Below are 11740 nucleotides of genomic sequence, written 5' to 3'. Positions count from 1 at the left end.
TTTAGTTTTTGTTTATCTTTTATTTTATTGAATTCAATCGTGACAATTGAATTTTATCTTTTAATTAAATAGGAATCTACTTCTAAACATAATTTACCAATCCTCGTGGGAATGATCCTGTACTTGCACCCTATACTACCATGTTGACCTTGTGCACTTGCAGGTAAAATGTACAATTATTTACCTATTAATTTAAGTAGATTTTTGCACAACATTGTTCTTCATTGGTGAGGCTTCATCCTCAACCTTAGTTGATAATTTAGCTACACATGATTATGAAAAATAAAACCTATACCTAAAGAAAAACTAAGTTAAAAGAGAAGAAAGTTACAGAATTTTGGACTTGGTCTCCAACCCCTTGTTCTTAAAGCTTAGCAGTCTATTTATAGAGGTTTCTAGGGCTTTAAACCTTAAAAACGGCGTTGGGGGCTTAGCTGGCAGACGAGTGCGCTCGATCACATGGTTAGTGTGCTTGATCCACTCATGCATACAATGTTCCTCCTGTGACACAGCGCTCGCGCGCTGATGGTTTGTCAATGGGTGCAGGTGTGCTCGATCCTACTTCCTCGGATGGCTCCTTTTTCAGCTTTCTTCCAAACTTTGTATTTTTCACTTTAAAGGCGCAGTTTTCTTTTAGCAACCTACAAAACACTAAAAACACAAAACTAACCCAAAATATTAGATTATAATACGGCTAAAGGATTAACAAATGTAAATTAAGGGGCTCAAATATGCAATATTTGGCACTCGTCAAACACCCCAAAACTTACAGTTTGCTAGTCCCTTAGCAAAACAAAACTAAAAATAAAATGAAAGCATGAAACATAAATCCTCTTTCGTGGGAGAGACGATTGCATTTAGCATATGCAACAAGCCTTTAAACCCCTAGGCATCTTAATGTACGAATGAAGTCTCGTGAGGGTTTAACAAAAATGATACCCACAAACATTGTAGCACTATGTTATTGAAAAGAATGAAGTTTCACACAAACAATGTTTCTTATTCATGAGCAAACTAATAAAGACAAACACCATCATCACAATCATTAGGGCATCCAAAATCAAATCACTCATAAATGGACAATTGAGACATCATATGTTCCGATAGGTGGAAAGTGAAATTAGCATACACGAGGCTTCAATTTAATCTCAAGACAAATGGTTCAGAACCTCAAAATTCATAGGAATCCCTATCAGATGAAACAACCAAGGCAAGATTTCCATTTTTTTCCTTTTTTTTTTTTTTTTTTTTTTTTTTTTTGTAGGCTATGCAATACTTAGCTCCCTTAAGCTTTCTAATTGACCCATGTAACAAGTGTTAGTCCAATGACTCCCAAACCAGATGGCTTTATGTCACTAGATGTTAACATTCTTAAGGGCTTATTCACTCAAGTCAAAAAGGCTACGAAACCAAGCTAGCCATATCAACTTGAACTTCACACCTTTTTACGCAAACACTCAATGCTTAATGAGGCAAGAGGTCCGGTTACTTAGTGAGAAACTCAAAATGATCTTTCTCTTATTATTATTTTTTTTCCACTTATTGCAAGCCTTGGTTATTCATTAATAGGTCATCCAACAAATCTGAAAATAAACATGACTAAGCTCAAACATCAAACATCACAGATTATATGCTAATTAGCTCGTGATCATTCAACTCAAAACAAGTGAAGTCTCTTTTGCCTAAAAATAAGTCAAAGGACTCAGATTCCTAATGAAATGATCGTGTGTTCAACAATTTAACCAAGCCAAAATGAAGTGCAAATCACAGTTACAGTTTAACTCAAACTTAACAAGAACAAAGCAATTTAAAAAAAAAAAAAAAAAAAAAAAAAAAAAAAAAAGAAATAGACAAATAAAATAAGAAGAAAACTCAAGGAGCTTTTCTATCTTGATGTCCTCAATTTGCTCATTTAGTAGCTCTAGTAGACTTCTCTCATGGCCTCTTGGTGTTTCAGGAATAAAAGCTAATGTTGAAGAAGTCTCAGTGCTCTCTTCCTTTTCCTCATGTAGTTCCTGTAGAACTTCGGTTTGCTCCCCCTTCCTCTCATCCACTTGATTTTCAATCACTTCTTCACTCCTCAATGTGACAGCTTACTCATGATAGTAGATGCACTCTTTCTCCATGTATTGTCCATTAGGATTTGCCACCAACTGACCTTGACACCCTTCTTCTTTGAGGATATCTGATATTTGCTTGAGATGAGCCTCCATCCTTTCAAATGATTTCATGCAAGAGTTCTCCATCCTTTCAAATGATCGCTTCCTTTCCTCCCTCACATCTAACAACTCTTTAGAAACCGCAGGAGGAGGTGGTTCTTCTTGATATTGTTGATATGAATGATCATATATGGGGGATTGTCCTTCTTCCTAAGCTAATATCTTGAAAATGGATTGCAACAGACTGGGACTAAGACATGAATATGATTTACCATAGAACTATGGAGATGGCTCCTCTTCATGATAGCAAATACTCTCTTCCACCATATAATGTCCATGAAGAGTGGTAACCAACTAACTTTGGGGCTCTTCCTCTTTGAGAAAATCTGTTCTTTGTGTGCAATGGGCTTCCGTCCTGGCTATGGCGGATAGCAACCTTTGATTATAGGCCTTACTATGGCTAAGAAAAGCTCACATTGTTTCATCTAATGTAGAACTCTTCGGAGGAGGTGGTTCAGCCTAATTTTGCTGTTGTGGAGCTTATTGAGAGGAATATAAATGATTATAGAATTGCGGATATGGTTGATGTTGCAGTCCATGAAATTGTGGAGCATGATTTCCAAGAGCTTGAGCTTGCCACGATAGATTAGATTGTTGGCTCCATGACGGGTTATAAGAATAAAAATAGTTGTCGTTCCCCGGTCTAGAGAACGATGTGTTCATATGTCTAAAAGAATTGTTAGAAATTTGTTTTATTGAAAGACATTCTCTAACATGGTGATAAGGGTTATGGCAAAATGAACATAGTCCATGGGGAGTCGGAATGCCTCCCCACAAGTGTGAAATCAAAAATAAAATAACAAAAAATTAAAATTAAAAGGAAAAATAAAAACAAAATTAAAAACAAAACTTACGAAGATGCAGACTCAACTGACCCTGCATGAAAAAATAAAAAATAAAATAAAAAAATCAGATATGTAATTATAACAGTTTCTATGCTGCTATCCGGATGTGCGATCGATCACACCTGCTAGTGCGCTCGATCGCACTGGTGCGCTCGATCACCCTGGAATAGGCGCTCGAGCGCACCTCCGGAAGCAAAACAAGAACTGTAGAAAAACTAGAAAAAAAATTAAAAATTAAAACAAAAATAAACCAAGAGAAAAAAATTCCAAACAAAATCAAACAATCCCCGGCAACGGCTCCAAAAACTTGTTGTACCAAATACTACCTAAATTAATAGATAATATTTAGTACGTTTTAACTCACAAGTGCACAAGATCAAAACAATAGTTTAGTGCAGCAAGTACGAGATCGATCCCACGAAAATTGTTGATTTTATTTAGAATTGATTAAAATATCAACTTTGTCACAAAATTGATACTATGAAAATAAATAAAGATAAAGGTAGAGCTTTGATATCCACCACTAATCATGCTCAAATAATATAACAATATGTCAATACTCTAATCATATTATGAATACATAATGTTTGCCAACCTAAGGATATGGGTGTCTACTTCTTAAGCTATTGATTTTCCTAAACAACGAATTAGGTATGGGTGTCTACTCTAATTCTTTTCTTTCTTAAAGGATTTAGCATGGGTGCCTATTAAGTTGTTATTTAAGAAAGTATAAATCTGTGGAAATCGACAAATACATGAGGCATAGGGCATGGGTGTCTACTCCCTGTTTCCCATGTTGATTAACCCAAGAACTTGAAGTGAGATTCTTTTGTTACTCTATTAAACCTAGGATTCAATCATCCAAATTGATTTAAATAAATAATCCATACCACATGCATATAATGGTCAAACACACACATATGAGGAATTCAATAAAACAGGAATTAATCAAGTTAAGCATCACAATATAATTATCACAAAGGCGCCAATATTGAAATATTAAATAAACATAATTAGGGCTTCAATCTAGCCCTACTAAAGTATTAGTTATACATAATTAAAATAAAGGGAAAAGAAAGAACCGAAAATCGCTCCTAGTAGTAGCCTCTAAATTCTCCTCTCCAAAGTCGTGTCTCAAGATGATCTTTCTAAGAGGCTTAGAGGTTTATTTATAGGCTTAGGAATATTCTAGAAAACCTAGAAACCCTAGTAAAATCGTAGGGTTTAGTCCTAGTGCAACTCGGACTAGAAAAACCCTAATATGGAAAGCAATATAAGTCTAGCTGGAGCTTCTGGAATTCTCCAGTGCACAGGTGCGCTCGATCGCACGGTTGCGATCGATCGTGTATCCTCTGTGTTTGATCGCAGATGTGATCGAGTCTTCTCTTGTGCGCACGAGCGCACGCCTTGCTCTTCATGGCTAGACCTCTCTCGAAGTGCGCTCAATCGCAGGTCCCCTGCGATCCATCACACTACCATAATGCTTTTTCTTGCTTCAAACCTTCTAGCTTTTTCCCAATTTTGTCCCTTAAGCGCTATACTTCCATGAATGCTTTCTTTTCTTCCAAAAACCTATAAAACAAAGAAAATACAAAAAGAAAATAAAATAGCATAAACTAACAAAACTAAGGAATTAACAAATATAAGTTAAGGGCTAAAATATGAATATTTTGGCACTTAACACATAAGAGGACGGTTGAACCAAATGAGGTTCTACCTAAAACTCTCTAAGCGGACGTACGGCCACAAACCCAGACATACGATCAAGAGTGTTCTAGGGAATGCCACTTTGGCCAGTCTCTCAATAACCTCTATTTTCATGTTCTAGGTTCGTTTTAGTTGTATTTAGAACTTATGATAGGTCTTTTCTCAGTATTTGAGATTATGGAACCTCAAGGGAATTTTACGGAGGAACCTTATGACCCAGGTGAGTACAAACTCACATGGATGCTTGTTGTTACTTTTCCCGCATTGCACGTCAATTTTATATATATCAAACATGCATATTTTGCAACTCTCATGAAATACATTTTGCACTGTGAACTCTCTTTTGTGAAAACGTATGTTGATTAATAAGATAATGATGAGGCTTGTAAAACTATGCATGTAAAAGACTGATAAGATTAATTACATCGTATGACATGGTACACCGGTATGTGAGGGATAATGGCCATGGGCTTACCATACAGGTTAACTTTATGGTCAAATGTTTGTGTGTGGGCTTTGGATCCAATGGTTTCGTGACCAAGGCACAGCCATTCCCTAATGGGTGGTCACTATAGGACGGACATCATTAGTGGTGTAGGCCACCCGAGGTCGGACTCGGTCGTGCCACTAATGTTATATATGGTAACGTACAATATCCGGGGCATCGGTGTTGTATTATAGGTCCTTCAGGACAGCGCCAACCCTGCTGAGAATGGGTAATATCTCGAGTAGACCATACAATTGAACTATTATTGTTACTCATGATTATAAGCATATATTATATGTATATCACATTCATGATAAACTTTTATCTCATAATGTTGCATGTGCTTTATAAACAACTGAGTTTACTATTTAATGACGGGTACATCATGTGCATTTATACTCACTAAGTCGTCGGACTTATCCTTGTATTATTTTCCTTTTTTTCTCAATATGTACAACTATGCTGTTATGGATAGTTAGAAGAGATGGATACCGCGAAACATCCAGTTACCTTAGAGGATTCGACCCGGGAGATGCTTGAGGGCTTATTGCGAGCTTAGGCGAGCGCTCATGGTAACTAGTACTTATGAGTTGTGTTGTAGACTTAAAGCTTTTATGTAGGGCCGGCAATTTGGACACGACCCGCGAATCCAACACGAACACGACACAAAGTTAGCAGGTAATGGGTATGGGGTTATCGGGTTCGGGTCTACCCGATTAAGACCCAGATAAAATCGTGTCTGGCGGGTCGACCCTCCAGACACGTTTAAGTTAACGGGTCTGGCGGGTCTCGGGTGACCCGCTAGACCCGTTAACTTATTTAAATTAAAAATAAAAATAAAAAATAAAAAAGAAACCCACCCCAAGCATAAGCCCAAGTTCCCAACCCGCAAGTGCAACACTGCAACCCGGTAAGAAAGTAAGAATAAGTGATTCAGTGAATAACAAATAAAAAGTGAAAGTGTGAAACAGTGAAAGTGAAACCCTAAAATAAAAATTTCCTAATTCCTTAAACGGCTAAACAGCCTAAACCCGAACTCCCTCCCTCTCAGACACTCACGCTCAGTCGCTCACCCTCGTCCCTCACGGTCACGGCCTCACGAGCTCAGCCCACTACCCCACCAATCGCCAACCACCAGCCCCCCCCAACCGGTGACGCCTTTCTCTCCTCTCTCCCTCTCCGATGGACCGGCTCTCCCTTTCGGCTCTCCCTCTCGACTCTATCTCCCCTGCATCCGCCAGCTTCCCCCACCCAAACCGGCGATCGGTCACCACTCACCGGACTGTCTCTCCTCTCTCCCTCTCCAGCTGTCCCTCTCCCTCTCAGCTCTATCTCCCTCTCTCACGGTCACTCTTTCAGTTTCAGTCTTTCTCCGTTAGCACTTAGCCCGACTCAGCCGCACCTCTCTGTCTCCGACTCCACTTTGTCTCCGACTCTCCAGTATGGCGGTATGTCTCTGATTCTCTCTATCTCTTGCTTTGATTTTTATTATTATTACTATTTTTTTAGATTTTACTGGTTGTCATTTTTTTTTGCATTTTTTGTGTGTACTGATAATGTATGATTTTTAGATTTTACTGGTTGTAAATACTGATAAATGATAATGTATGTTTTTTAAAATGTATAATGCATTTTTTGGTTATCTTTAGACTGTTTGTTGGCTGGGTAGAGACTAGAGAGATATAGGCATGATTTCATTGATTTGGTATGCTTGTTTTTAGACTAGTAGACTAGTAAGTATTAAATTATTAATCTGCCTCTACTTTGTTGATTATATTGTGCTCAGAACATGCTTAGATGTGGCTAGAATTTGATAAACATTTTGTGTAGATAATCAAAGTGAAATATTGCTAAATTTGAAACTTGAAAGCCTTGGAAATTTCGAATAATAGAGAGAGAGTGAATGGTCTAACATTTTTTAATTAATTTTTTAAAATTAGTATTTATCCATTTGGAATTTTGGATGTTGTCTTTAAAATATAGTACATACAAATTAAAGGAAGATGATCTATGGAGGAAGTGTTTGAATGATGTAAAGTGCATCAATGGCAAAATAAGGCTTTCCATTTAATATGTACCAAATTTTTGACAAGTAATTGTTATATAGTTATTGAATCTTATTAAACTACTGGATATCATATACTTTAACTAATTGTTATGTGTGTAGAGGACTAATGAAAAAATTGTTCAAGATGCATTTGAGTCATTTGAAATTGAAGACGATGTTGTTGAAGTAAATTCACTGGGAGATGACTCTGTTTCTATGGGGAATAAGAAAAAGGGAAAGAAGCGTAGGAAGACCTCAGATGTTTGGCAATATTATGACATCGTTCCTAATGCTGATCCAAATGACCCGAAGGTATGGGCAAAATGCAAGACGTGTGCTAATAAATATAGGGCTTGAAGTTCATATGGAATTGAAAATTTAATAAAGCATAGTAAAAATTGTGGGGGGAGAAACAGTCGTGATGTTGGGCAAATGCTTTTAGTTGGAAAAGCAGGATCTCTAGGGGTAAGTGACTCTAAATTTGATCCTAAAAAACATAGAGAATTGTTGGTTGCGGCTGTTATTAAGCATGATTTGCCCTTTTCTTATGTTGAATATGATGGTGTAAGAGCAGTACATCAATATTTGCGTGCTGATGTACCTTTTATCTCTAGAAATACTGGTAAAGCTGATTTGGTTAAGATGTATTTAAGGGAGAAACAAAGGGTTAAATCTATGTTGAATGCTTGTCCTGTGAGGATTTGTTTAACATCGGATTTGTGGACTTCTTTGGCAACTAATGGGTATATCTGCCTTACTGCACATTTTATTAACAAATACTGGGTCTTAACCAAGTGGGTGTTAAACTTTTCATTTATGCCCCCACCACACAATGGTATCTCTTTGTCTGATGTTATTTATAACTTGCTACAAGAGTGGGGGATTGAGAACAAAATTTTCAGTATAACATTGGATAATGCTTCTTCTAATGATAGTTGTGTTGGGTTCTTAAAAGATAAATTGAACATGAAAAAAGCCCTTCCTTGTGATGGTGATTTCTTTCATATGTGTTGTTGTGCTCACATTCTTAATTTGATAGTGCAAGATGGATTGAAAGAGATCAATGATGCTATCCAAAAGGTTCGAGATAGCGTCAAGTATGTTAGGGGATCACAAGTGCGAAAGCAAAGTTTTCTTCAAGTAGTGAATCAAATGTCATTGGATAGTCATAAAGGGTTAAAACAAGAAGTGCCAACCAGATGGAATTCTACATATCTGATGCTTGAGAGTGCAGTTCATTATAGGCGTGCTTTTAGTTATTTGGAGATGACTGCTAAAAACTATAAGCATTGTCCTACTGCAGTTGAGTGGGAAAAGGTGGATAATATCAAAAGTTTCTTAGCTTGCTTTTACCAAGCTACATGTACTTTTTCTGGTACTAAGTATCCCACTGCCAACTTATATTTTCCTGTGATTGCCATGATTTATGTGAGCTTGAAGGAAGACGTTGTGAGTGAAGATGAGCATAAGAGTTTAATGGCAACTCAAATGCTCTCTAAATTTGAGAAGTATTGGTTGGACTTCAGTGAAGTGTTGGCTGTTGCAGTTATCTTAGATTCTCGTTACAAGCTTCATCTTGTAAATTATTACTATTCGAAGATCTATGGAGTTATGAACTTAGTGATAAATTAAAGAGTCTTTTTATGGAGTATAGTGCTTCTTCTATACCTTCAAGTTCAAGCTCCATAACTGTTCAGCAGCCCCAAGTAACTCGAGCAACACTACCTTGGGAACGGGTAAATAATATTATAATATCATTGATTTCTTATCTTTTTAGTAACTTAGTATATAATCTTTTTAGTAATTTAGTAACTTAGTATATAATCTTTTTAATACTCTTAATTATTTATGTTTATATTCTCTCTTTTTCATGTAGGAATATTTGGCATTTGGTGGAGTCGATGTTAATTCACAAAAGAGTCAATTGGAAATTTATTTGGAGGAGCCTAGGTCTGTGGCTGTGAATGATTCATTTGACATCCTTTCATTTTGGAATGGAAATGAATTTCGATATCCTGAAGTAGCTGCAATGGCTCGTGATGTTTTGAGTATTCCTGTTTCCACGGTTGCTTCAGAATCCACTTTTAGTATTGGTGGACGTGTGATTAATCAATATAGGAGCTCACTCAAGCCTGATATTGTTGAAGCATTAATTTGCAGTAGAGATTGGTTGTATGGAGATCAAGATAATATTATTTATTTGCATATTTAATTTCTTCATTTACTTGTATTATTTTTTTAACTACACTATAATAATACTAATTCCTCTTCTTTTTTTTCTTTTTTTTTGATATAGCACAAATGAAGTTGGATAGCATAGAAGAGGAAATTTTGACAACTGATATTAATTCTTGTGACATTCCAAATTCATCTGGAGCACAGTCTGCTAATATTTCTTAAAATATTAACCTTATTTAGTTCATATTTTGTAATGACTCTAATGATGATGGCTCATAGTCATGAAAACTTTATTTAGTTATTTTGTTTAGAATCTAATGATGATGGACTATGTTAACTATTGTCTATATGCAAAGGAACTTGTAATTTGTAAAAGTTCAGTAGTATAGTAGTTTGATGGAACTGTAATGGGTTTTGTTAGGATTCCCAGTGGGAGCAGCACTTTTAATCTTCATTACTGATGTTTGTTAAGGATGCTTAAAGTTCTGAAATTATTTGAGTATTTGTTTGGACTTTGGAGCTTATTTGGTCTTGATGTGTTTTGGGTCTTGTATTTTTGGGGAGTTAACTTGTGAAATTCAATGAAAGTATTTGATATCCCTTGCCTTAAGTTTCTCAAGATAAGGGTCTATTTGGCCTTGATTGAGCACAGGTTGATACACAATAGAGATAATATATTGTGATTGATTGATTATTGGATGACCTCTAAAATACTTAGACATGCACTTTGTAATTTCACTAAAAACCAATACATATATGTATGGATGTATATCATTGTTATGTTCCTTCTAGATTATATTTACTTTGTAGTAATAAATTTTTTTATACTTAACATATAAATCCTTTTTCCGTGTTGCAAACCCAGGGTTTTAGTATATAATTATGCATGCAGATTATTTAGATTTCAGATCAACCAAACAAATGATATAGTCAATTTACTTACTTTAATTATTTGTATACAATATATAATTGAAAACATAAATGACTTGAAAATAATTGTGCTTATATGTTTAATCCTACTCTCTTCTTCTTGTCCTTGCTGTTATGCTGGCAGTGAAAGTGAATGTTCCCCTTTGTAGTTCTTTTCATTTTCCTTTTTTTTCCTTTTTTTTTTTTTTCAAGGGGGAATTTATTAAAGAAAAAGGAGGAAAATTGTTGCAGTAATAAAACTTTTACATTAATATAACAAAAACACTTAAAATCTTAGAGAAGGGAGATGGAAAGAATGCCTAAGGGTGGAAAACATCCATGCTTTTCTGTATTTTGGTCTTTCCTGCACATTTTTTTCCATTTAATTTTTTATTCTATTTAATTCCTTGTAGATCTAATGCTCAAGCAGCTCAACAAAAGAAGCATGTCGGTTGCTCAAATGGCTTTTCTTAGTTTTCTACATATTTTTTCGGGTCGGGTCAGGTCGGGTCGAATTACCTGTTTAACGCATGGGTCGTGTCGGGTCGTGCTTACCCGATCTTACCCGGTAATGTTAAACGGGTCGTGTCGGGTTACCCAGGTATTTTCCGTGTCATAATCGTGTCAAACCCGTTAACCCGATTAGCTAAACGGGTCGTGTTTGTGTCTTGGGTAATCGGGTCACGGGTCTTAACATGTCTTAATCGGGTCTACCCGATTACCCGAATTGCCACCCCTACTTTTATGCATGTCTATATATTAAGGTGTAGCATGAATCCCTTGTAAAGATGATGGTATGTATAGTATTTTAGCTACTTTGATGATCCTTGGTACATGCTCTGGTTCTTATGATTAATGTTTATAGAACCTTATATTTTCCGTTGTTTAGTATCCTCTGTTTTCGAGGAGCAGAGGTCCCTGAGTCTTGTTCGGAGTGGAATAAGGCTCGGAGACGAACCGTGGAGTTAATTACCAGTTAATTAATTTTTGGGGCATTACACAATGGGTTTTTCTTAGAGTCCTTGCGGTGGGTTTTTATGAGTCCCTCAACTGGAGCAGCGAATCGGAGACAACATTTGCCTGGGTGGTGGCGCAACAGTGGGGAACGGCTTGGGCAAGGCGATGTGGTCCAATTTTGGGTGGTGGGCTGGGCAATGCGGTGCGGGTGGGGTTGTCAATGGGCGGTGGCAGCGTGTTCTAGCCATGGCAGTGGGTTGGTGTGTTGGAGAAAGAATGAGAAAGGAGAAAGAATGGGTTTGATGTTTGTGTGAGAAAAGCAGAGTGAGAAAGGGGAAAAAATGGGTTTCATACGTTGGGTTTCACAATAGATGAGTATAATCTGATACAT

At 36.6% G+C, this 11740-nt stretch overlaps 1 pseudogene; it reads left to right on the top strand.

Moving 5' to 3' along the window:
• Positions 1-7977: 7977 nt before the first annotated feature.
• On the top strand, positions 7978-9705 carry LOC148586812 (zinc finger BED domain-containing protein RICESLEEPER 2-like; annotated as a pseudogene).
• Positions 9706-11740: the final 2035 nt, after the last annotated feature.

This window comes from Corylus avellana, chromosome 3 (assembly GCF_965113065.1).
Source record: "Corylus avellana chromosome 3, dhCorAvel1.hap1.2, whole genome shotgun sequence".
In the NCBI taxonomy this organism is placed as follows: Eukaryota; Viridiplantae; Streptophyta; class Magnoliopsida; order Fagales; family Betulaceae; genus Corylus; species Corylus avellana.
The sequence above is the reverse complement of the archived record's forward strand: the minus strand, read 5'-3'. Positions and strand labels throughout refer to the sequence as shown.